General features: G+C 44.3%; 1 long non-coding RNA gene across 1 annotated transcript; it reads right to left on the bottom strand.

The window, feature by feature from the left end:
• Positions 1 to 415: 415 nt before the first annotated feature.
• LOC120885423 (uncharacterized) lies at positions 416 to 14,044 on the bottom strand. The gene is made up of 3 exons (XR_005728034.2): positions 13,010 to 14,044; positions 9,322 to 9,591; positions 416 to 3,449 (listed from the first exon to the last, which is right to left on the bottom strand). It is a non-coding gene; the product is annotated as an uncharacterized LOC120885423 (long non-coding RNA).
• Positions 14,045 to 27,733: the final 13,689 nt, after the last annotated feature.

The raw sequence follows: 27,733 nt of genomic DNA, 5'->3' as shown, positions 1-27,733 counted from the left end.
TTGGGGAGATTCTCAACTCTTGGGGGGGGGGGGCAGTATTTGGGATTGAACCCAGGGACACTCTGCCACTGAACTACATTCCTAGACCTTGTTATTTTATTTTTGAGATAGGCTCTCACTAAATTGTCCAGGCTGGATATGTAGGAATGATATCAGACTGGTGATCTCAAGACGGGTTCTGGTGGTTTGGTCAATCTCTTAGGCTAATATGGACTTCATTATCTGATCAATAGATAGCACTTGAAAGTCTCCTGAATTACATGTTCCTCAAGCTATGTTATCTCTCTTTGCTTAATCTCTTTAGGGTGATAATTAACAGTGCACAGGTAGATTTACAGATTTCCCAGGAATTTGGGAGTAACAGGCCTGGAAGGGAAGTGGATTTAGGGAATGATAGAACTTCTGAATTCAAATCTTTTCCTTGTCCTTCCTATCTACCTGTTTCTTATTTCTTCTACCTCATGAGGACTAGCACCAGGCTCAGCAACATCTGACTACATTAATAGGAAGGCAGCTACTCATACTCCAGCAAGAAGAGGTGTGAACAGAGTATGAAACCAAACACAGATGCAGCTTCTTCCCTGCAGTCTAGATTAGGTGCCCAGAGCTACAGTTCCTAAAATGCAGATCACACTTCCTTATAGTCTTATTAATATGGCAGATTCCCAAGCCCACCCCTGCATGCTCAGAATCAAGGCTCCAGACAATTCATACCAAATGTGAAAAGCATTCAATAAACAGGAACAGTGGCAAATACCTAGAGTTCAGGGCCATCCTGGGCATCATATTGAGATCCCATCTCTAAAGAGAGAGAAAGAGAAAGGAAAGAAGGAAGGAAGGAAGAAAGAAAGACAAACAGTGTTGTCGAGGATTCTGAGTCAAATTCTTGGTCACCTGATTATACAGTGCAGAGGATGGACCAGAAACAGGAATCCAGACTTTGTGAACTGCAGCTACAGCTATACAGTCAACCCAACCTATAGGATGGGAAAATACTGAGGGTCATGCAGCAACTAATTTATTTAGCATAGTCTCTGGCAATCAATGATGCGGCATATGTATATACATACACATATATGCAAGCAAATTTAGACATGTGTTTTAAGAATGAGAAGCACATTAATAGGCCAGGCACAGTGGCACATGCCTGTAATCCCAGCAACTCAGGAACTGGGGCAGGAGGATCACAGGTTCAAGGCCAGCCTCAGAGATTTAGCAAGGTCTTAAGCAACTTAGTGAGACCCTGTCTAAAAATTTAAAATAAAATGAAAAGGGCTGGAATATGACTCAGTGGTTAAATGCCCTGGTACCAAAAAAAAAAAAAAAAAAGTGCACTAACAGGTATTCATTTTTTGTAATGTGAAATTGTTAACATTATACATTAAAATGTGAAGTAGTTTTAAAACTTTAGTATTAAACTGGGTATGTGGTGGCGCACTCCTGTAATCTCAACGGCTCAGGAGCCTGAGGCAGGAGGATCCCCAATTCAAAGTCAGCCTGAGCAACTTAGCAAGGCCCTGTCTCTAATTAAAATATTTTTTTAAAAAGTGCTAGGGATGTGGCTCAGTGGTAAAATGCCCCTGGGTTTAATCCCTGGTACCAAAAAAAAACCCAAAAAACTTTAGTATTAACATTTCACAAAAGACCAGTTACTAAGCAGTTTATTGTTTCTAATTTGTTTTTATGATTCAAACTTTTTTTTTCTTTTTTGGTACCAGGTATTGAACCCAGGTGTGCTTTACCACTGAGCTATATCCCAGCCCCTTTTTGTTTTTTATTTTGGGACAGGATCTTGCTAAATTGAAGAGGTTGGCTTTGAACTTGTGATCCTCCTGCGTTAGCCTCCACAGTTGCTGGTATTACAGGTGTGCACCAGTTGGACTGGCTATGACTGAGACTTTCTTAAAGTACTTATAAGAAAGACAAAGTCAGTTTCACCACCTCTTTTTTTTTTCTTTTCCAATCATTTAAAAAGCTTAAAATTAGCTTAAAATTCTGGCAAAAACAGATTACAGGCTACCTCTGACTCTAGGTCAGTCTGCCAACCTTGCTATGGCTTAGGGTAAGTCTTAAAATCAGGTTGTAAAAGTCCCACAACTGTGTTCTTTTATGAAATTGTTAAAACAATAGTTTTGACTATTTTAGTCTGTTTTTTGTTTGTTTGTTTGTTTGGTTGGTTGGTTGATTGGGTATTTTTTAGTACCGGGGATTGAATTCAGGGGCACTTAACCACTGAGCCACATCCCTAGCCTATTTTGTATTTTATTTAGAAACAGGGTCTCACTGAGTTGCTTAGGGCCTCGATTTTTTAAAAATATCTTTTTAGGTGTTCATAGAACTTTATCCTATTTATTGATATGTAGTGCTGAGAATTGAACCCAGTGCCTCACACATGCCAGGCAAGTGCGCCACCACTGAGCCATAGCCCCAGCCCCTTAGTGCCTTGATTTTGCTGAGGCTGGCTTTGAATCCTCCTGTCTCAGACTCACCAGCCACTGGGATTACAAGCATGCACCTTCACGTCTGGCTAGTCTGTTGCTTTTTCAATATAAATTTTAGTATCAGTTTGTTAATTTGGGGGAAGACAGGTGGCTGATATGTTAATTGGTATTGTGTTGAACTTATAGATCAATTTGAGGAGAATTAACATCAATTAAATCTTCTAATCCATAAACATGGTATAGTATATCTCTCCATTTATTTATGCCTTCTTTTTTTTAAATTTTTAGTTGTAGATAGACACAATATCTTTAGTTATTTATATGGTACTGAGAATCCAGGAACCAAAGCGTTCTATCACTGAGTCATAATCCCAGCCCATATTTATGCCTTCTTATTGTTGTAATGTACTTTTAAATCCAATGAAATAGCCAGGCCCAATGGTGGATGCCCATAATCCCAGCGACCTCCGAGGCTGAGGCAGGATGACTACAAATTTGAGGTCAGTCTCAGTAACTTAAAAATCAAGGAAAACATTAGATTTACACATATATTTACCATTTTAGGTGTTCATCATTCCTTATCTAGCTCTTACCTTCCATCTGATTTCATTTTCCTTACACCTGAAAACTTTACATTAGAATTTGTTTTAGTACAGGTCTGCTGGTTCTGAACTCTCTCTTTCCTTTTGTCTGTCTAAAAATATCTTTATTTTGCCTTCTGTATTAGTTATATGGCTGTATAACAAATGACTACAACATTTAGAGACTTAAAAAGATAATCAGAAATTCAGGAGTGGCTTATCTGGATGGTTCTGGCTCAATATCTGGTGAGGTTTCAGTCTACTTGTTGTCTGGTACTGCAGTTATGTGAATTTTTGCCTGGGGCTGGAAGATCACCTCCAAGATGGCACACTCACGTAGTTATTTGTAGCAGGTCTTAGTTTTCCACTGCATGAATCTCTACACAGGGTTGATGAGGGTCTTCACATGGCAGGGTCTTCAGAGAAACTGAACCAAGAAAGAGGAAGACAAAGCCAATTTTTTTTTTTTTTTGTACCAGGGATTGAACTCAAGGGCACTTAGCCACTGAGCCACATCCCCAGCCCTTTATTGTATTTTAGAGACTCACTGAGTTGCTTAGGGCTTCACTAAATTTCTGAGGCTGGCTTTGAACTCATGATTCTCCCTGCCTCAGCCTCCTGAGCTACTGGGATTATAGTTATGTGCTACCATGCCCAGCCCCAAAATATTTTATTGCTTTGGACTCACAGGTCACATACCATCACTTTTTTAAAAAAATATTTATTTATTTATTTATTTATTTATTTATTTATTTATTTATTTAGGGTGCTGGGGATTGAACCTAGAATTACTTTACCATTGAAGCACATCCCCAGTTCTTTTTACTTTTTGAAACTAGTTCTCACTAAGTTGCTTAGGGTCTCACTAAATTGCAGAGGCTGGCCTCAAACTTGTAATCCTTCTGCTTCAGACTCCCAGGTCACTGGACATACCATCACTTTGATTATTCTATTCATTAGAAGTGAGGCACTAACCAGGTATACACCTGTAATCCCTGCAACTAGGGAGACTGAGGAAGGAAGATCACAAGATCAAGGTCAGCCTCAGCAATTTAGTGAGGTTCTCTCTCTCAAAAAAAAAAAAAGTTAAAAAAGGGCTAGCGGGGTGGGATGTAGCTCAGTGGTTCAAAAAAGTACTTGATTATATCAAATACAATTTCATTATTTACAAAGATAATCATGTTATTTTCTATTTAGAACTATTAATATTATGACATATTGGTAGGTTTTAGAATATACAGTCAAATTTCCATTCCTAAATGAAACTACTCCATTTAGGCACAATGTAGTATTCTTTCTGTGTAGTCTTAGATTTTGCTTGCTAAAATTTTATTTAAATTTTTGCATTGATGTTTGAATTAGATTGGCTTTTTTTTTTTTTTTCCTTTTTCCCAGTACTAGGAATTGAGCCCAGAGCAGCTCTACCACTGAGTTGCATCCCCAGGTCTTTTTTTTTTTTTTTTTTTTTTTGAGTCAAAGTATCATTAATTTACCCAGACCAGCCTTGAATTTGTAATCTTCCTACCTCAGTCTCCCAAGGAGCTGAGATTACAGGTGTGCACTTCCATGGTTGGTTCTGTTTTTTCTTTATTTTTTTAAATATTGTTTTTAGTTGTTGATGGACCTTTATTTACTTATATGTGGTGCTGAGGATCAAACCCAGTGCCTCACATTTGCTAGGCAAGCACTCTACCACTGAGCTACAACCCCAGCCCTTCTTTATTTTTTTAATGCTGATTCTGGTATCGATGACTTCTGGGTATGCTACCTAAAATATGGTACTTTGGCATTCTGATCTCTTCCCCTAACCTCTGTTATTTGTTGTAGTTTTGTTTCTACAGTTAAATTCATGCAGTGCTCAAGGAAAATCCTTTTACCCTGATTTCCTCAGGGTTGTTCAGAGGTTGGTCCATGGTTCTAATAGGTTCCTCAGAAAGGGCTTATGAGAATATTTCTATATTTCTTATAGTTTTTTGGTTTTTTTTGTTTTTTTTTTTTTAGAGAGAGGGAGAGAGGAGAGAGGGAGAGAGAGAGAGAGAATTTTTAATATTTATTTTTTAGTTCTCGGCGGACACAACATCTTTGTTGGTATGTGGTGCTGAGGATCGAACCCGGGCCGCACGCATGCGAGGCGAGCGCGCTACCGCTTGAGCCACATCCCCAGCCCCTCTTATAGTTTTTTTTAATGTTTGTCTATGGGCCTTATACTTGAGGATCAGTTGGCTGGATAGAATTTTCTTCTATTAAGTGTATTCTGGGTGTTGCTCACTGTCTATGGTGGTGACTGTTTTCCCGAAGAAGTGGTGGAGTGTCAAGTATAGCTCTCTGGGTTGACAGATGGAAAAATTCACACATGGTCCTTCTGAGGAGCCACCTCTTCTCCAGATTTTAGAGCTCTGTCCATCTCTGTTTTCCAGGTTTCATCATAACCCTTATTTTGAAGAGAGTGTGTCCACTTTCACAAGTTTTACTTTTCCCAGTGCTTTCCAAGACTCATCATTGAAATCTATTGATTTCTCTCCAAGAAATCATTCTTCTGTTTTTATTTATTTGTTTGTTTGTTTGTTTGTTTTGGTTTTGGATTTGGTTTTGGTTTCTATGCTGGGGTCAAACCTAGGGCCTCATACATGCTAGGCAAGTGTTCTACCACTGAGCTATACACCCTTAGCCCCTAGAAATCTTGATTTGTTCAATGTAAGCCTTGTTCTCCTAGCTCTCTTTGGAAGTGATATCCTGCCCTTTTGAAAAGGAATAATTCCTGGAGATTTCTGAGCTCTCTGAAGCTGTATGGGCTCTCCTGACTCAAGGGTCCTCGCTGGGTTTCTTGTTCTATGGCAGTTTTTTTTTTTTTTTTTTTTTGCGGGGTGGGGGTGTGATGGATCCCAGGGTCTTACACAAACCTGGCCAGTCCTGTAACACTGAGCTACACATCCTTAGCCTGGCAGCAATTAATAACACTTGGGACATTGCAGTTTTCTTCTGGTTTTACTGAATGCATCAGTTTGCAAGTTTATTGTCATTACATGTAGGAATGTTCATAACTACATTTCTGCCGTGTTCCTTCTAAAATGGAACATTTTCTTGTTTTAAAAATTGTAATAAAAATATTTAATCACTGCCACTGTGATTTATCCTTTTAACTAGACATCTATGGACATCTAGGGTCCCCCCACCTTCTGATAAATTCCTAGAAGTGGAATTCCTGATTCAAAAGAACATGTATACTCTGAAAGCTTTTACTATGCTTTGCCAAATTACCCTCCAGAAAGTTTATACCTAAGTTTCCATACCTACCAGCTGCAGGCTTAACCTTTAAATCTGGTGAATAGTTATTGCAATCACTACACACACATTCTTGAATTTCCAGACTCTCTTAAGCAGCCTGTCTTCTCTTTGTGCAGCCCCTTGCTGTGTGGCTGATGCTCTGTAGAAACCTCTGGCCCAGAGGCCCTGGCACTGAAACACGGGGCTGGAAATACAGCTAGTCCTTATTTACCCTCTGGCCACTTTCAGCTCTTCTGATTTTCATCCATGCCAAGCAGGGCCAATCCAACTGGAGCAATCCCCCCTGGAAATGTCTCAGCCAGGCCTCCTACTGGGTGGTGGGAACAAGAACCATAGGCTCCAAGGTTTCCTTTTTCTTTCCACCAGAAAGCTCAGCAAGTAACTTAAATTCATGTGTCAAAGAGGATGGGGAGCTATTTTTCCTCCATATGTGAAAAAAAAATAATTCTAAAATAACCAAATGAACTGGAGAAGTGGTTTTACTCTTGCCCATCCTATCTCAAAAACTGGATATGAAGGTACATTAAAAATATTGAGTGAGTTGAGTTCTCGAAACTGGTTTTCTGATCTCTCTGGAAGAAGGTAAGCTTCCCAGTCTTGGATCTAGAACTATTACAGAAGTATCTATATTCTGAATATAGTTGTCCCTTAGTATCCACAGTTCTGGGACCCTCAAGAACCTTACATAAAACAGTGTAGTATTTGCATATAACCTATGTACATTCTCCCAAATATTTTTATTTATTTATTTGGTACTAGGAATTGAACCCAGCGGTGTTTTACCACTATGCTACAACCCTAGCCCCTTTTAATTTTTTACTTTGAGACAGCTGTCACTATATTGCCCAGGTTGTCCTCAAACTTGTCATCTTACTGCCTCTAAATCATCTTTAAATCCTCTCTAGATTACTTATAACACCTAACACAACGTTAATGCTATGTAAATAGTGTTATAATGTATTGTTTTAGGAATAATTGGTAAGAAAGGAGATGTTGTTCTTTCTTCGGAATATTTTCAACTTGTAGTTGGTTATCAGCAGGTAAGAACTTGTAGGAATGGAGGGACCACATAGTATTCCCCGGTTGGGTTTCTCTACAATCTCCTTCTCCAACACATAGCTTTCACAAGGACAAATAATATGCAAAACTTTTTTTAGTCTACTTATGATAATTGCCTCAAATTAACATCACAAGGCAAGGGAAATTATATTCCCCAAAGGCATCCTACCACTGGAAGTTATGCTGCTCCTCACAGCACAGGTAGTGAGGATTACTTCTGCTTTGTGTTGGTTAAGGCATTATTTATATTCATATAAGATGGAATTTTTGGTACCAATGGATGAATGTTGAAGCCTCTTGTAAATGTAACCGTTTTTCTATTGAATTATACAAGTCTTTTCTCTGTCAGAAACCTTGAGTGGTGTTCTTATAACAGAGGTTTGGGTCTGCTTTTACTTTCTGTACTCACTCTTTTGCTCTTCTGCACGCCCTAGGCCATTCCATGAGATCCTGAGTCTGAGTGCCTAATTTGAAGCACAGCACTGATGAACAGAAGTATTCACAGACCCGATTACAGGCAGAGCAAAGGATCTGGTTACAGAAGCTCCGTAATATCTTTAGAGCTTTGGAAGACTGTTTTGTAGATGGCTAATTCTTCATCACCTCCCCCCTTTTCTTTTTAGTACCAGAAATTAAATCCAGGGGCACTTTACCAATGAGCTACATCCCCAGCCCTTTTAATATTATTATTATTTAATATATTTATTATTATTATTATTTTGAGACAAGTTCTCGCTATGTTATTGAGGCTGGCCTGAAATCTGCACTCCTCCTGCCTCAGCCTCCTAAGTCCCTGGGATAACAGAGGTGTACCACCACATTCAGCTCTTTTAGGGACTTTTCTTTGGTCTCTGATATTCTGAAATTTCATGATAATTAACTCAGGTGTAGATCTTATTATCTCTCCCTGAGAATTTTTATGAGTTCTTTCCCTCCCACCTACCCCCACCCCCACACATGCATACACCTGTCTCTCCTGTCTGAGGTGTTCCTTAATTGTCTGGAGATCCTGGCTCTCTGATCATATTAAAGGATTATGTCCTAAAGAGATGACTGGATGGTCAGCATGCTTAGACAAGGCTTGTCTAATGCTGGACTTCCCTGCACAGTGTGTATCTTTCATTCAGGGTCCCAATAGCCTTCAGCCTCGGCGGTGAGGTTTGTACCTGGCTGCTGGCTTTCTACAAGCAGGGTGAGGAAAAAAGGGACTTTTTAGTATCTAGTTTCCATTTATTCCCATTTATTTTCAATTATGTTCCTCATACCCAACCAGAAGAGTGTCTGATATGCAGATCCAAAGTCCCTAGGGAGAGAACTCCAGGTGTCCTGCAGGAGCAGGCAGGTGTAATCAGCCCACAGCCCACTTCACCTGACCTCCCCAGGATCCTGCCATTTACAGCCTGGTCCTCCCTTCCCCAGCAGCTTGGCCTGCTCCTTCCCAGGAACCTTGCTGCAGGCACGGGCCTCCGCTTCCTCCACACTGCCGTGTGACTCACCATTTCTTTCCTCCCTTCCCACCTTCCAAAAATGTGTTGACATCCTTCATCTGTTCCTATCTCTTCCCCTGGTCTCCGAGACCTTGTTGTTTATACCCATTTTTATTCCTTTCTAGTTGTTTTTAGTAGGGCTTTGGGAAGGAGTAGACAGATTCAAGACAGAATCTTCTGCCATGTTTAACCGGAAGTTTGTGAACCAGAAGTTCACTCAGAAGCACTTTCAGATGACAATTTCCAGGCTGTGCTGTGAAATAACTCTTGCTTTTTGTCAAAATAGTCACTTTTTATTTTACTTTGGATAGATGTTTATGGGAAATAGAAAAAGTCCAAATGATTTGTTTTTAGTTTTTTGTGGTGCTGGGGATTGAACCTAGGGCCTTGTGCATGCAAGGCAAGCATTCTACCAACTGAGCTCTGTCTCCAGCCCTGTTAGCACCTTTGAATTCACCATGGACCCACCTCTTCTGCTCTCGGGTGCTGGCTGCTTCCAACAGTGGTATTTTGTCTGCCCAAGGAGCTCCTTTCATCTGAAGACCACTCAAAACCCCTTCATGTAGAACAGAACACATGGCTCTTGAATTATGAGGGATGTCCAACAGCCATTCCTCATTGCTCTTCCAGGAAGGCTCAACGTCTTGGGGAGGATAACTGCCATTTCAGTGTGTTCCACTGAGCCCCACTGCCATCTGAAGTCCAGTCAAGCCAAGGAGGGAAAGCCAGGTCAGGAACCTGATATAGGGAAAAGTGACTCCGCTGGGGGAGGGAGAAAGGAGCCAGCTGGCAGAATTGATAAACCTCATGAGCAGGGTCTTGAATGCCACTCTAAAGCCTTCAGATTTTCCTGCAGGGAGTAGGGAGTTACCTAAGGATTTTGAGCAGGAGAGTGGCAGGAGATAAACTGTGCTTTAAAAACGTTAAGCTAGGGGCTGGGATTGTGGCTCAGTGGTAGAGCGCTCGCCTAGCACGCAAGAGACCCTGGGTTCAATCCTCAGCGCCACATAAAAATAAGTAAAATAAAGGTATTGTGTCCAACTACAACTAAAAAATAAATATTTATTTATTTTTTTCTTCTTTTTTTTTTTTTTTTTTTAGTTATTGGCGGACACAACATCGTTGTTTGTATGTGGTGCTGAGGATCGAACCCGGGCCGCACGCATGCCAGGCGAGCGCGCTACCGCTTGAGCCACATCCCCAGCCTCCTAAAAAATAAATATTTTAAAAAAAAAACAAAAAAACATTAAGCCAGCCAGTCATGATGGTTCATAGCTGTAATCTCAGCAAATTGGGTTTGAGGCAGGAGAAGTACAAGTTCAAGGTGAACCTCAGCAACTTAGTGAGAACCTGTCTTGACATAAAAAAATTAAAAGGGCTGGGGATGTAGTTCAATGATAAAGCTCCCTTGGGTTTAATTCCCAGTACAAAAAAAAATGTTATATACATATATCAGTCATGCATCAGAGAGCTCAGAGAGAGAAGCTGGATCTAGGCTGCCCTAGGATGCCCAGGTCAGTTAGACAAGGGGGTTCTTGGTGGTTTTTGGTTTTGGTCATACTGGGGACTGAACCCAGGGCCTTCCACGGGTTAGGCAAGTGCTCTATTTCTGAGCTCCCTCTGTTCTTTGTTGACTTAAGGGTTTCTTAATCATGGCTAGACAGATCACTGGGCAAGTTTTTAGAAATTGAGACCCTGGCCTCTACCCTTTGAGATCTTGTTTCGGGTGATTTGAGAAGGGACAAGAAATCTTCTCCAAAACATCCCATCTTAAACATGGGACTGTGACTCTGGAGAGGCAAATGAGGAAGAAGATTGGATAAGGCTGCCTTGAGGGGAGTCCCGCCTGACTCTGCCTTTTGTAGGGCCTGAGGAGAAAATTATGAGGAACACCATCAAGGGGGGCCAGAAGAGCTTCCTGGAGACTGGTACTCTCCCTGCAGGAAAAGGTAAAAGAAAATCAGGAAGAAGATGGTGACATGGGACATTCAGGGTGCCAAAAGAGCCAGAGACTTGGAAGATGAAGAATCTGTGAGCATCTGGCTTCTACTTACATTCCTGGAGTGTGTGGAGCTGGGAAACTAAGACTATAGTTCAGATCCCTGGTCCTATACATGTGGGGACATACACATGGACACACACACAATTCTTTTCTAAGAGAGGCAGAAAGGGTGAGGATTCTGAGACAGGACTCTGCAGTTGCCCTGCACTGAAATCCTGTCTGTGTGACTCTGGACAAGGCACCTGCATCTGTGAGTAGATGCAGGTAGAAAGCGCAGGCTGTTGTGTTGATTTGATGAGATGCAGCATGTGGAAGCTGGGCACAGTGCCTGACACACAGGGAGTGCCCAGTATGAGAGCACTAGGAGGCATTTTGAAAAGTGCCATCTCACTGCTGAAGCCATTGAGCCCTAAGTATTTCATTCAGTGTCAGGAGATGAGTCCACAGGAAGGCATGAACCCTTTCATTTGTTGCTACCCATTCCGTGTGGCTTTCTCTGGTATGTGTTGGGTGACTCCTTTGCCTTTGATTTCTAGGACTTGTAGAGAAATGACAGTCCCTTGCTGCTGCATTTAATTGGAGAGGAGCACAGAGACCCGAGATTATAATTATGACGTCTTAAATGTCAAGCTCTTCAAAAGTCTGCCATTGCCCTCACTATCACCCTGTAAAGCTCTGGGAACCAAAACCCTGCAGCCCCTCCAAAGCGTGCCCTGGGTCTCTCAGCCAGGTTTCACCTGGGAAATCTGAGTGACAGTGATGTGCAGGCAGCTGGAAGACACACAGTAAACCAAGGAGCCTGTGATGAGCTCAGAAGAGGTGAGTTGATGATCTGCTATTTATAGCCCCACTAAGAGGCTCTGGCCGCCAGCTCCATGTGAGGCTAGTGGAAATGATGCCTTCGCCGAGCTGAGAGCACAAAATGAAATTGGTGATTCATGGGCAGCCGCCACTTGAAATACAAACGCTCCTGCGTCCCCAGCCCCACCAGCCTTTCAGGCTCGTGTGGAGGTGTGTTGAGCAAAGTTGTTAGCCTGCTTCATCCCTCGCCTGTAGCTGCATGAATTTTGGCAGAACATGAGGACAGACAGGTTCTGTCCTCAAGGGGCTGACAAGGGGCCAGCAAAGGGCAGTAGCACTCCTGCAAGAGATCTGACAACCTCAATGCATCCATTCCAGAGGCTGGGATAAAGTCAAACCTAAGAGACAAGCTCTGGGGACAGTGGGGGATAAGGGGCAGAGAAAGGACAGTTCCCACTCCTGCCTTCTGTCTCCAAGGGTGATGTTAGCCACACAGCAGTTTCCCAATGACGCTTATTCCTGCTGAACATGCAAAAATGTACAATGAGGAAATCCTTGCAGCTTTTTTGTTTCCTAATTCCACAGCCCAGCACCTGTCACCCAAAATAGCTGTTGTTTATTTTCCTTGGTAAGTAACATCTTGGCTCCCAGGCCAAAGCCTTCTTGGAGGCCCTAACGTCTCACCCTAGGTGGAAATGTGGGACAAACCAGGACAACAAGACACAAACTAACTAAGCCAGAAGCCAGATCATCTGAATTCAAATTCTGTCTTTACATTTGCCAGCCACATGGCTTCAGGCAAATTGCTGTCTGGGACTCAAGTTTCCTCAGTTGTTAAATGGGTATAATAACAGAATCCACTCACTGGATTGTGTTGAAACTAAAATGATGTATTTGAGGCACAAGTGTTCTGCCCATTGGAAGGGCAATCATGGAAGCTGCTGCCCCTGCGGAGGTGGTTCTACTACTAGATTTTGGCCCCTATACTGACACTCTTTGGCTCATAGTCTGTAGCACAGAGGCTTCTCATGGAAGACCCTCTACCAATTACCAACACATAATGTCTCAGGCTGCCCAGCATGATAACCTTCATTCCTGGGCAGCCTGGCCCTTTGTTTGACCTGCCTGCCTCTGCCTTTGCCTAGGAACCAAGTATCTCTCCCTCAAGGCTGGGCCTTGCCTGGGGTTGACCACCCTGACTCTTCTGTTCTCCTAAGTCCTGGGGGTAGGGTAGCCTCCACTTCCAATGGAGGACTTCACCCAAGGGTCCCGAGTGCTAACCAGAGATCTGTAGGCAGTAAACTGCCCACCACAGGAGGGCCTGATTTTGACTGGCAGAGGGGCCCAACTTACCTACTAACTGGGCAGACAGCACGAACTGCTGATTCATGGGCACGCATGAGGCCTGAGTTGTTTGTATATTCTCTCATCTCCAGCTGTCGGCCAAAACATAATTGTAGTTGTCACTTTGGCAGCGAGATGCTGTGATGTGTCCTAATACAACTAACTGCCTCTGCTCCACAGCAGTGAGCTTTTGGGAGGTGGGGGAGGATCTGCAGCTGCTCACAGGAAGAGAACCATTCTGGAAAGTGGTCTGCGTGATGTTCATTCAGGTGCAGTCCCAGGGGCTGTGTGATGATCACCAGGGTAAGGTCCTGCGTTAGAACGAACATAGGTTTGGCCCGCATCTACATCTGTGGAAATGCATTTTGGATGGCATCAGTTAATAAGAAAGAGGCAGCCATTGAAATGAGGTATTTTTGGCAACTATAAAGATTTGGAAAACAGCCTGCAGACCATGTATGAGTTGGACTCCTGGTGTGTGGGGTGAAGGGGTAGGTACACAGCAGTGTATAGATGGTACCACAGACATAGCAAGGACCAGGTTGAGAAACAAGGAAACTCAAGGCCAGACCACGCAGTGTGGATTGCATCCTGGACACAGTGGGGAGCCCCTGAAGGCCTTCAGGGAGAGAGTGAAATGGAAAGGTCTGGGCTCAAACATCCCTGAGGAATGGCACGAGGGTAAGGCTCTGCCTTCCCATGACAGTTGATAAGCGGTGACTTGCAGCTTGATAAGATGTTCTTGTCCCCCTAGGGTACCAGTCTCGTGATTTGGGAGGTGACTGAGGCTCTGTGCTTGGTGAGCCAAGGTCAGTCCTTGTCAGGCCAGCTGAGAGTGATGATGAGCCAGGGGATTCCCCAGGCCAATGTCTTCCCTCTTTTCTGACCTCCTTGGTCAGGAGTTCATGAATGAAACACCTGTGTGCAGATGTGCCAAATGCAGAGGCTTACACACACTCAGGCCAGAAGTGGAGGAGGCTGTTGGGGCTGAGACATAGATAGACCCCCAGCCACCTCTCTCTATCTGCTCCTCACTAAGAAAACAGCAGAGACAAACATTCGAGTTTGCTTGATGGAGGAATTCCTAGAAGGAAGTTTCTACCCTTGCATAGTGAAGTAAATGCTGTTTTATAGGTATTTAGTGGAAATCAAAGAATATGAAGTGTTGGGAGCCATTACCAATAATGATCCACCCATGAACACGGAAGCCAGAGCATATCTGGACTATCATGTAAGTCAGGAGGAAGATACAATTCAGTTGACAAAAATTTTGTGTGGTTCCTCCGAAGTGCACTGTTGTGCAAGAAATGGTTTGGCAGTGATTCTCCTGTTTCAGTTGCAAGCCATTGAGGACAGATGCCTCTCAAGTTGCCAGGGGAGGAGGGGCAGGTGAAACGGATGTTCCTGCTCTGGCAGGATCTTCCATGGAGTGTTCCCGGAGTTGGACTGCCAGGGGGCAGGTGCAGGAAGTCCTGTCACCTGAACACTTCCAGATGCAAGATGAGTGTGGTTGGTGCCTGGAATCCTTTGCCTGTGGTAAAGTGTGAACCTCTTCCCTGAGGGCAGCAGCATGTCACAACGATGTCATAACCACCCTGGCTGCTCACAGCTGCTTTGTAGCAATATGCCAAGATGTAGTTTTGACTGTTTGTTTTACTGTTTCCTTTGAAATTTACAAAATTTTGTCATAATATGTATTGGGCTTTTTTTTAAATTATAAAATAAAACATATAGTCATAAAAGTCCAAACAATTGAACAGACAATTTAACAAATGATTAAAGCTGGGCACTGTGGCTCATGCCTGCAATCCCAGCAACTTGGGAGGATCACAAGTTCAAGGCCAGTCTCAGCAACTGAGACCCTGTCTCAACATAAAAAATCAGGGGATGTAGTTTAGTGGTACTGGATTCAATCCCCAGTACCAAAAAAAAAAAAAAAAAAAAAAAAAGTGGGGGGAGGGAGAAAAGAAGAACAAACAATTGTAAAGTAGATGCTATTTTTATAAAAAGTATTTTAAATGATCCATAAATGATACACAAACCTTTGCCTGGGTAATGTCCACTGAAATTGAACAATTTTAAATACAGTTAAAAAATTAAAATGGTACAAAAAGATCTAAAAAAGACAAATAAGTGCCTCCTCCTTCCATTTTTTCCCACAGATGACTTCTTGTACATCTTTCTATACCTTTTCTCTCTACAGCAGTAATGTTTCTAAAATAAGAATGTGCTCATTCAGGCTTTGTCCATATTTATTGAGATATATATATATATTTTTTTTTTTTTCATGGTACCAAGGATTGAACCCAAGGATTTGTACATGCCAGTCAAGTTCTCTACCACTGAGCAACATCACCAGACCTTTTTTTTAAGTTGAAATAGTGTCTTACTAAATTGCCAGACTGGCCTCTAACCTCTGATCCTCCTGCCTCAGCTTCCTGGGTAACTGGGATTATAGGTGTGGGCTACCACACCCAGCTTACCGAAAATTTTAGAAGAGTATGTCATCCTGACTCTCTTATAATATAAAATTAGTATGTGTCAAAGATGAGATTTAAGTTATTAGTTCATGAGGGAACTACTAAAATACTGCAATCGATTTAAAGGAGAACTCAAATGATCACACGTGATTGTCAGATAAGGAATGCTGAAATGATTTTAGAAATGACCCAGCTGGGGAGGCTGAGTCAGGAAGATCACAAGTTCAAAGCCAACCTCAGCAACATTGGGAGGCCCTAAGCAACTCAGAAAGACCCTCTCTCTAAATAAAATATATAAAGGGAGGCCAAGGATGTGGCTCAATGCCCCTGGGTTCAATCCCCAGGACCACCCCCAACAACAACAACAAAAAAACTTAATACAGAACTGGTCAGGTCATAAGGATAGTCAGTTGCATTCCACCAGACACAGTTTCACAATTTGCCTTTTTTTTTTTTTTTTTCCCATAGTGCTGGGAATGGAACCCCTGGCCTAGTGCATGCCTAGACAAGTGCTCTACCACTGAGCTACATCCCCACCCCAAGTTTTTTACAGTTTAATTTTTATCTTTGGAGAGTCAAGAAATAGTCTAGTTAAAGACAACAAAAGGCAGAGAGAACCTGTGTAGGTAAGTTATTCAGACACCCACTACATTTCAACATCTTTCACAGTTTTTCCCTATTCTTGTAATTGGATCCTTACCCACAAGTGCCTCCTAGGATTTTTCCCTCTGCACAATCCCTGCTGTTTTGTTTGTACCAGCTGACCTGGCCCCTCCTCCCCTGTTTTGGTGATGAGCCAGGCCTGAAAGCCTAACCCAGGAGAAACAACTCATCACATAGGCGGAACCAAACCACATGCAGGTTCCTCTGCTTTGCCATTCTGCCTGCTTTCATGGCAGTGGGCCCTGAAGTTGTGAGTCAGGCTGACTCAGGGCTGGTGGTCATGATGGGCCTTGTAAAAGATGGTGAAGGCTTTTGTGAAAAGAGGAATAGATTAGGAATGCAAAGAGAAAAGACTGTGGTCCAGTAAAAAAGACAAAATGCCTGACCAATGAGCCATCAATACCTGGGATAATTTCCTGCATTTAGAGTCCAGTCAGCTGGGGTGGATGTCAGTTGCAATAATTGCCTACTAAGGAAAATAGCTGACAGACAAGATGACCTAAGGATCTGGGGTACATGTCTCAACCCTCCCCAGTCATGGGCAGTTTCCTGTAGAGTCCAGCTCACCATCCAGGGTCTGTGTTAGCACCATGGGGCCTTATGTCACCCGAGAGGGCAGGAGGGACCGTGGTCTATGGTAGAGCAGAAATAACCAGAGACCTGACTTGTACTGCACCCTTGGACAACCATTCTTCTTGGACAGGTTTTCTTACCTAAATATGGGGGACAAAAAGAGAGAAATGGAAAATGGGGAGTCATTGGTACTTCCTGGCTTTTGTCCTGGGGTCCTGGTGGAGGGGTGGGGGCAGCAGTCCAGCAAGAGCCATGGATGTGAATCTCCTGCCCAAGTCAGCCAGAAGGTAGCTCACAGCTCTGGCAGGGCAAGCAGCTTGGCCCTCCATGCAAAGTGCTTTGGGAAAGGTTTTGTGCAAATAGCCAGTCATGATTAATTGATAGGGAGGCTCTCAGGTGGAGGATCAGATTACACACACACATACACACACACACACACACATAAAATTTGGCTCTCTTGAGAAGGAAATGTTCATTCAGCATAAGGCAAGACAAAATCAAGTTTTCTATCCCTTTAACAGGTACCTTCTCACCCTTTTCATTTGTTCAGTGAGCACTCATTGAGCACCTACTATATGACAAACCTTGTTCCAAGCACTGAGGTACTGAGATAAGGGCTCTTGCCCTTATGGAGCTGAAAGCAGACAAAAAAGAGCTTAACCAAGGAGAGGTCTAAGCAGAGACATGGAAAAACAAAGGCTATTATAGGGCCTCATCCATGCTCCCCAAAGTGGGGTCCAGGGTAGATGAAGGGCAGATGCAGAGGAAAGTCCAGTGTTTCTGGAATGAGGGGCTGGTTCAAGGGGACAATGGGGCCAGTTAGTGGGTCTTGGAACTCAGAGGATAGTCTAAGCTTTATTAGCAAATTAGAAAGTTTAAGAATATGAGTAGAGTTGGACTAGTGGCGCATGCCTGTAATCCCAATGGCTCGGGAGATTGAGGCAGAAGGATCAAGAGCTCAAAGCCAGCCTCAGCAATGTAACAAGGCCCTAAGCAACTCAGTGAGATCCTGTCTTTAAATAAAAAAGGGCTAGGGATGTGGCTCAATGGTAAAGTGCTCCTGGATTCAATCCCTGGTACCAAAAGAAAAAAAAAAGGCTGAGGATGAAGCTCAGTGGTAGAGCCCCTTGGGTTTAGTTCTCAGTACAGCAAAAAACAGACAAGCAAATGTCTTAGCTAGAATTTAACCTGAGAAACAAGACAACAAAGAACTCCAGGCTCTTCCAGGTTTTCATTTGGGAAGGTGTTTTGGTCAGGGTGTCACCATAGGAGAAAGAAACCACAAGAGGAAGTTTGCTGAGTGATGATCCCTTCTGTTTGGAAGAGCTCAGACATTCAATTGCAAGTACCCAGCAGGCAGGTGGGGACACAGATCTGAAACCTGGGGAGACACTTATGCTAGGAGACTGCAGAGAGGCGGCTGGAGTATATGTACACATGAGCTTATTTATAAAAGTGCAGGGGGTGGGGAGCAGAGGGAAAGTGCAGGGGCATCATGCCTCCTGGCCCTAAAATTCTCCTTGCTGAGAGTGAGGATTAGAGGAAGGTGCTGAGCAACGAGGGCATGTTGGGGAACACTTGTTATGGGAAGTAGGAGAGAAGCCTAGCAACAGAGGGGCCTTGCTGCCTTCAAAGGACATGAGTCTGAATTGGCACAAATCGTTCCACCCAGGTTTGTCCCGGGGACATGGAAGCCAGGGAAGTTCCAGATTAGGCTCTGAAGAAAGTGAGGGTATGCTACAGAGAAGGTTAATCATTAACAACAACAACAACAACAACAAAAGTTCCCTATCTAAGATCTCAGCCAGATAAGGTGGCACATGCCTGTAATTCCAGCAACTCAAGAGACTGAGGCAGGAAGATCACAAGTTGGAGGTCAGCCTCAGCAATTTAGTGAGACCCTGCTCAAAATAAAATTTTTAAAAGGGCTAGAGATGTAGCTCAGTGGTAGAATGCTTGCCTAGCATGTGTGAGACCCTGGGTTCATTCCCCAGGACTGCAAAATAAAAAAAGAATTTAACAAAGAAGCACCCCTGTTTCCCATAGAATAGAGTTAAGCCTGGAAAGGGGCTTCCCAGCAGAGAGAGCATTCCCCACACATCTGTTACTTCTAAGAAGAGTCAAGGGACTAGTTCTTGCCAGTGGGCTGTTGACCAGGATAAAACGTATTGATATCGATTCTGGCCCAAGAGTCACAAAGGAGATGTGCCATCTCCACCTTTCCTTTTCCCATCTTCCTATTTGATGGCCTTTTTTTTTTTTTAATGGATGGAATGTTTATGTCCCCCCTCCTCCAAATACTATATGTTGAGATCTCATCCCCCATGTGATAGTATTTGGAGGTGAGACCTTTGGGAGATAATTAGGTTCTGGGGGTGGAGGCTTCTTGATGAGATTAGTTTCCTTACAAGACAAAACCAGAGAACTAACTTGTTCTCGCCCCACCATGTGAGGATGCAGAAGTCAGAAGTCTGCAACCCAGACTCGGAGCCTCACGGGAGCCTGAGCGTGTTGGTGTTTTGATCTCAGATGTCTGGCCCCATTGTCACAAGAAATAAATTTCTGTCGTTGATAAGCCAATTTGTTGGAGCAGCCTGAACTAAGACAGCTTTGGAAACCGAGTTAGAAATGGCAGGGCCACGAGGAAGATCTGGAATCCCTAGAGAACAGACATCACTGATCAGGAACACTCATTTGGAAGTTTTGTAAACAAGAAATCAACTACATTGTCCGAGCCAAAATACAGTCTGGGATTTGTTTGTTATAACATCTCACATTACCTTGACTGATGTAGGATTAGAGACAATGGGTGGCTTTCCAGATGGTTCAAACAAGGCTGGGGAACAATGGAATCTTCTAAAGAGAGAAGATCTTTGTTAACATTCAAGAGCAGGAGTTGGGGGAGGACTAGAAAAATCTGGAAAGTGGATGGCAGGGCCTTTAGTGCAATGCAGGAGGGTAAGATTTCAGATCCAACCATGTGGCAAGAGCCAGGTGGGAGAGGTTGAAGAACACTAAGCAAATCTGGGAATGCTGAGGCTGGAGATTAGGAATTGTGTTAGCCGATTATTCCAAACAGATGCTGGAGTCTGATGAAGCAGGAATAGGCTAGAGAGGAAGCCTCAGAGGAACTGGCCATGATTACTGCAACCAGGGCACTTGGAAGGATTGAGTGAAAGCATGGACTAGCAGGATTACCATCTCCTAGTCCTGCCAGCTGCCATGGCTGAATAGTGCTGAACAAGGCATCTCACCACTGAGGAGGATTTGTTCCATAAACCACTTGTGCTGCATACCTGAAGGGTCACCTGCAAATGCTAAAGTGGACTAACTCCAACTTGAACCAGGCAGACCCGAAGCACGGTGCTCTCTCCAGCTAGGAAAGCCACTTGGCAGTCTCTGATGCACTTTATTCATAGATCTGCCTGGGCCTTGTGGGCATCCCAATCTGTGCCAGATAAAGACACCTAAGTAATAGGTGAGACCCTGCAGGAGCAGTAGTTTCTGTCTCCGTGGCCTATAGTCCTCATTATAAAATTCCTTTTACAGGCATTTTTTTTGCGACACACTGCCCATCATCTTAGGAAGATTTAGCTTCAAGAGGCCATTGGCAGGAGGTTGGCTGAGAGGGCCTCTAAGGCCTTTCCAGCTAGTGACTCTTGGAGGAGTTTCTGAGCGAATGGAAGAGAAATAGGAATAGGAGCGACAGAAAACGCAAAATAATAGTTGTGAAAATAAGAGAAATGTATTTCTCTCTGTTAAAACAACATAATAAATGATAGAGGACAGGTAAAGAGCACTTGCCTAGCATGAGTAAACCCTGGGTTCAATCCCCAAAACCACCAAAAAAAAAAAAAATAAAATAAAAACAAAACAACAAAAGAATTCTGAAGAAGGTGTCCAGGGCTGCTGTTAGCCCGCATAGTTTCAAAGGTCAAGTTTCCTTCTATGTAGTTGCTCTACTCCGTTGTTTTTGTTTTGTTTTGTTTTGTTTTGTTGTTTTGTTTTTGGTACAAGGGATGAAACCCAGGAGTGCTTAACCACTGAGCCACACGCCTAATTTTTGTCTTTGTTTTCGTTTTTTTGAGATAGATAAATTGCTGAGACTTGACTCAAACATGCAATCCTCCTGCCTCAACCTCCAAAATTGCACCACCAGACCTGGTCTTCTCCATTGTTTCGAACAAATTACTTCAAAACTCAGTGGCTTGGGCTTGGGGTGTGACTCAGTGGTAGCATGCCAGCCCAGCATGCATGAGGCTCTGGGTTCATTCCCAGATCTGCAGAGAAAAAAAAAAATCAGTGGCTGAGTGCAATAGCACATGCCTATAATCCCAGAAACTGGGGAGGCTGAGGCAGGAGAATCACAAGTTTAAGGCCAGCCTGGGTAACTTAGTGAGAACCTATCTCAAAATAAAAAATAAAAATGGCTGGGAATGTGACTCAGTGATAGAGTGCCATTGAATTCAATTCCCCAGTTTTGAAACAAAAAACAAAAATACCCTCAAAACAACAGTGGCTTAAAACAAGGATAAACATTTATTCTTTCAAACTTCCTAAGGATCAGCATTAGGCAGTGGCTTAGCTAGTAGCTCTGGCATAACTCTCTCATGAGGTCAGCGTCAGGATTTCAGATGGACCCGTGGAACCTTGATCAACTGAAGGCTTGACTGGGGTGCAACGTGGCTGGCAAGATGGCTCTGGTTGTTGGCAGGATACCTTGGTTCTGCACCACCTATAATCCTCCATAAGGTTGACTGAGTGGACCTGAACATGGTCACTGAATTCTGCTAGCCAATGGCAAGTAATTCAAAAATTGAGAGTCACTAGGGGTTATCTCAGAGACTGGCAACCACATGTGCCACCTCAAAGTGAGGCTTCATCTTCATATTCCAAGATAGCTGCCCCAATTCCACTTATCACATTGCAGTCAATAAATTCTAGTTGTGTGAGGAAGGAAGGACGAAAGCAGGGTGTGCCTCTTCCCTTTAAGGATGTTGTCCAAGATCTGGATACACTATGCTACTTCTATCTCACTGGACAGAACATAGTCACATAGCTGCAGCAGAGGCTGGCAAATTTAGTATTATTCTGGTTGGCTATGTGCTAAGCTAGACCAGATACTAGGGACAGTTGGCAGTCTCTGCCACATCAGCAATGTTTCTGTGTATAAAGAACACCAGTACCTTGAGTTACTGACCTGGTTAAAGACTTGTGACCCATCTTGACTAGAAAATAAGTGTGTTATGTGTGTAATGGGATGGAGGAGGAATACAGATTAGTACTTCACCCTGTAATTAGTGAATCTCGGTGTAAATAGAAAATAGTCCTTAGAGGAGCTCAAGAGACAAAATAACATAAAAAACAAATCCAGACCTAGAAGCCTAACCAAGGATGGTCCTAAAAATGCAGAAGATCCAGAAAATGCAAGATTACCAGAGGAGGCATAGTGAGGGCAGCCTCATTCTATATGCAGAACTGCAGGTTTAAATAAATTCCAAGCAGCCTGATTTATGGATCCAAATGCAGAAGCACAGATGGGCAACTCTACCAGCTGTGTTTTTAAAAGATCATATGATTCCTGATCAATGAACCGAAGAGACCAAATGCAGAAGTGTTTAGAGCTGAGCAGCAGATTTGCCCAGAGACCTCTTAGAGACCGGAGCCAGGGCTGGAGCAGCCAGCTGAGCGCTGACTCAAGCCTGAGGAGGGGGAGGGGGAGGTGGTGTTCAGGCCTGGCTGAGCTGAAAATAAGCCATCCATTGGTAAGAGACCTCTAGGTCCTTAGGAAGAAAAGCTGCCTTGACAGAAGAAAGACAAGGCTCTAACTTGGCCAAGTGACCAATGACAGCCAGCGCTATGATCCTAGAGGAATGCAAAGTCTTGAGCCAGAAGCCTGGGGCTCAAGCATCCAAGAGGACAGTGATACCCAAGAGGTACCGCTAAGGTCCTTCTGTCAGGCACTGCCCCCTCTTTTTGGCCACCGCCAGCCTGAATAGGGGAATGTGGTCTGGAGTTAAGGATGGAAGTGGGGGATCTAAGGACTCAGTGATACTTCACTGCATGGAGGGTGGGTGGCTGGGAGTGTCCCACAATCCCCTCTCATGGTCTGGGTGGCAGCCCAAGCCGGAAGAGGTCCTGGGTCCTGCGTCACCATCAGGTCATCTCGAGATGGGGTAGTCAGGACACCCTGGGCAGGCCACATGCGTGCTCACTCACTCAGGCCACCACCCATGCTCCTTCTTTCACAGGGGATTGTCAATCATCACTGAATTGCTGTTGCACAAGGGTGAAGTTCCAGAGCACTGAGTTGACCACCAAAGCTCCCAGCCTTCCCACTCTGTCTTGGCCTGAATCCCAAGTTCACTAACAAAGCCTTTGAGGACCTCTGCAGATTCATAGTTGAAAGGCCCTTTCAAGAGATCAGGCACGGCTGAGGCCAGACTTACACAGAGTGGGAGATCCACAGGGGGCTAAGGGTGGACAGGGAGCCAATAGTGTGTTTGGGGGGGTGGGGGAACAGCCTGAATCAACGCAGGCAACCTGGGACTGTGCGTCCTGGCTCTGTTGCACCAATGCTTACTGAGCACCTGCTCATCAGGGAAGACACCAGCTATACCCTGGGGACACAGAACAGAGGAAGGCTCGTATGACATCATCCCAGACACATAAGTAAAGTAAAACAGCAGAGGGTGCACTATGCAGGGATGGGTTAAGCACAAGTTTCAGAAATGATGCAAGAGCGTGCTCCTAGAGTTGAGAGGGAAAGCACCGCAGGGGAGTTGACAAGTGCAACCACAAGCAGGAGTCCTCAGCCAACAGTGGGCCCGGCATCCCAGGCTGAGTGGGAAGCAGGGCTTGGATCCCAAGCTGAGAAATGGCCTAGGGTAGAGGCAAGGGAATTTTTGAGCCTAAAGTGTTCACCGTGCTCCAAAGTTTCTGGGCTCCCCCAGGGTGCAGTGTGGCTTGATCTCCTTCCATGCAGCAACACAGTGGAGTCGGGAGGGGAGAAGATTCACCCTCTCTGCAGCATTTGCTGCATTGCCTTCCATCTTTGGGTCTTTGGTACCTGACCATGATGTCAAAGGTGCCATAAATTAGTGGGGAAAAAGTAGGAATTCTTCAGCCTTGGAGGTCCCCCCACTGACTGTGGATGAACTCTTAGGCCTGCCTGTCCCCAGCCAGTTCTGATGGGGCAGGAGACGGGGCCAAAGCTACAGCCCATAAAGCATTCCAGCCCTCCACTCCCTGCTGTCAGACCCAGTTCCCCAAGGCTTCTGGATTCTTCAGAACCTACGGGAACCCCCAGTACCACCAAAGCACCCATCTTCAGCTGGTCCTACAACATGAAGAAAGAGATCTGGCTTATATTGCACACTCTAGTCACTCTTCTGTGGTATGCAAGCTTGCTTTACCTCCAGGAGGCAGGAAAAAGTGAGATGCAAATAAATCTCTAGGCAAACCCCCACCAAACAGCTGCTCTGGAGTTGTTCTATGAAGGCAGAAGGAATCACAAGCTCCTAGAGGTCCAGCAGGCACCACCTTCTCTCTGAAGCAAGGTGAGCAAGTGAGACTAAACCAATTCACATTGGGATGGCTCTGTATGTCCAGAGCTGGGCACAGAGCTGTCAGCATTCAGAGAAGAGAACCTGTGAGGCAGCAGGAGGGCGCGCCTTGCCCTTGTTATCCAGGACCTGGCCAGCGCAGCTCGTACATTCACCCTTTCCCCCAGTTGTTCTTCTCACTGGGCTATGCAGATAACCTCCTGGCATCCCTGTTCCTCTCTCACCTCTGCCAGCTCTGATCCCAAGGCCTAGCTCAGGTTCAGAAAGCATTTAATTACAAGCTCCACGCTCTGCATTCAAGGCTTTATGCACTATAGTACTAAGCCACCTATCATCAGGCCTTCCACATACTCCTCTTCCAACCAAGTGTGTGCCCATCTTTTTAATACTTTACCTACAAAGATCTCCCATCTTCATTTGGGGGCCTGGATCTTGCATTTACCTGGTCCAAATTCCCCCTTGTTACTGCTCTAGACAGCTGACCAGGCCCAGACCCAGCTTCAATATTGTCTCACCTATCGAGTTTTCCTAGTCATACTCTGCCCTCTGAACCCATGGCCTAAGGGAGGCAGCATTTTATTAGATTTTCATCTTTAATTATAGGAGTGATACATGCTTGTAAAAACATTCCCACATTACAGAAGCGTACACAGTAAAACGAGAGTATGTCATTCCAACCCTGTTTCCCCTAGAAGTAATCCAGTTAACAATTAGACATGTGCATGGCTATCCATTTTATCCAGCCTGAGAGGGGATCTTGGGACATTCTCTAATTACTTGATATGGTGGGCATGAGCAGAGTTGGTGGAAGGCTCTGGAGAGTGGTGACATAGGTTCAACTTTGAAAGAAATTCCCCAAAATGAGTCTATGGGACCTCTTGATTTTTTTTTTTTTTTTTTTTTTACAAGACAGTTCAAAGAACAGCGCCCCAGGGAGATATTCCTAGGTCATGTGGGAATATTCATTCTATTCACTCAAGAGCCAGAAACGAAAGTTCAAAAAGCAACCAGATCTCTGTAGAATCCCCCTGGTTTAGATAGAACAACTAGCAACTAACTGAGCTGAGCCAAAGCCTGAACAATATGGTCACTTGATCAGATGGAAAGAAGTAGGGCATGGACCGTGGTCTTCCCTTTTCCAACTGGGCCTTTGCCTGATCACCCTGAGCCCTGTGTCCTGGCTGGTCTGTCTGTAGTCCCTCTACCACCAAACAACAGAGGTGCCAGTATTCCTTGCTGGCAGAGGTGATTCTCCTTAGTGTGGCCCAAGGTAAGGGTAGTCTGGGGGATAAATGGGCCCTGACCTCCTTACAATAGGATCTGGCAAAGAACTAAGGGTGTACTGGCAACTCTTTCTCAAGGGGCTCCAGCCATGTTTCTAAGGAGCTTGGGAGGCAGACCACATCTCTCCTCCACACCACAATCCAAATAAATATTTAAGTGGGGAGAAGAGACTAGAGTATACCAAGTTGGGAACACCCAGCCCCAACTTAGGGATGTCAGAAAAGATTCTCTTCAGGTGTTAGCATCTCAGCCAACCCTTGAAAGGTAAGCACCATGTGGGCAAAGGTAGGAATGGGATTCTTGCGGAGGGAATGTGATGGGCAAAGACCTGAGAGTAAGAGGAGTATGACTTTGGAGGAACTGAAAATTCATTATTGCTGAGCCTAGTGTGGGGAGAAGTACAGGAGGGTAGCTACAGAGGCCAACTGCCTGGGTGTGCACATGTTTTCTGACAAAATGTCAGGCTTTGTCTTGATGGCCAAGGGGGAGTCAGGAAGGATTTTTGTTTTGTTTTTATTATTATTGGTTTTTTGTTGTTGTTGTTGTTGTTACAGTAGAATGAATAAGGAAGGGTTTTAAGCAGAAGGTGGAATTTCAGACAGATGACTCCGGTTGCCACATAGAGAATGAGCTGGAGGAGATAAGTTTAGAGGAAGTGAATGCTTGTGGGCGAGCAGTAACAGTGACCTGAACTAGGGTGGACCCAGTGGAACACAGAGGAAGGATTCAACACAGAATGGGGGAGGGGTAGAAGGAAGAAGGGGATCGTGGCTTGGTTGTTAAGGATGCAGATCCCAGATCTATGGCTTCATTAAGCAAACAACTGTTAACTGGATTGGACTTAGGATGTGGGGAGTTAAGGGTCCTCATCTTAGGTGAAGAATCAAAGGAAAGTACTAAGCCCCAACCTGGCCGTCTAGTCTGCCTCTGTTAGTGAACACCTGAGTGCCCAAATATTAATTTGGGTGTATCTTGTTTGGGATGCTATTGGACTCCCTAATCCTGGAGCAGATGCCCTAGATACAGAGCTGGTGACTTCCAGCCAACCCAATATTTGCTTGACCCAATATTTCCCAAATCAATCATCAATTCTCAGAAAACTTTCATTTTGAATACAGAACAGAGATAGCTCATGACAAACCTCATTTCCCCTCCCTCCATACACACCCCTGAACCTAGACTCTGGGCTGGAAGTTTCCCTGTTTGGTAGTGAAACTTGTCTCTACTCATCATTTAATCTTTGGTCTTCCCCCATCCCCAGAACTGGGGATTGAACTTAAGGACACTCTACCACTGACCTACACCCTCAGCTTAATTTTTTATATTGCAGAGGTTGACTTTGAACTTTGGATCCTCCTGCCTTAGTCTCCTTGAGTCACTGGAATTGTAGGTGTGCACCACAACACCCAGTATTATATGTTCTTTACAAAATTCTAATATTCTGCACTCTTTGGTTTGCTTTGAGTTCTTCTGGGCAACTCAGGATACCCTGAGTTGGATGACCCAGTAGAGACTGGGATGCTGTCTGAGGTCATAAATCTTGGGGGCATTGGGCTGTGGTGGTGGTGGTGGGAGAAATATAGGAATCCAAAGCCTCAGTTTTAGATCCAGCTCCCAGGCGACTATTGACATGGCCTGTCCTCTCTACGCCTCTACCTCCCCAGGCCCCCAGACCTTTGCACATGCTGTTCTCTTTGTCTGGAATACTCTTTCTCTTCTTTACCTTTTGGCTTCTGTTTATCCTTCACATCTGTGCTTTTTCAGGGAAAAAGATTTCTTGATCCAGGTCAGGTTCCATAATGAAATATCCCCACACTACTTCCATTACCTCCTCCCCTTCATTAGGGCTGTTTGCTTGTTCACTACCATCTGCCTCCCCCAACAGATTGTGCCTACCATGAGGAAGGGGTTCTGCCTGTCTTACTCACTGCCATATCCCAGTTCCTGCCAAGGGGCCCTGTCCCAGGGGTAGACCCTGAATGAATGAATGAAAGAATGAATGAACAGATGGACAGATTGTACTTGGCAAAGCAAAAGGCACAATCAGATATGATCCTTCCCATCATTCATACAATTTTCTAGGGCTGTGTGCTTCATTCTGAAATAGGATGAATGTTTTCTATTTGTTCCTTTACTTCTGTGTATGAAATGGCTCAAATCTGCCTGAT

The sequence above is a fragment of the Ictidomys tridecemlineatus genome, chromosome 1 (genome assembly GCF_052094955.1).
Source record: "Ictidomys tridecemlineatus isolate mIctTri1 chromosome 1, mIctTri1.hap1, whole genome shotgun sequence".
Lineage (NCBI taxonomy): Eukaryota > Metazoa > Chordata > Mammalia > Rodentia > Sciuridae > Ictidomys > Ictidomys tridecemlineatus.
This window is presented reverse-complemented; position numbering and strand designations above follow the sequence as displayed.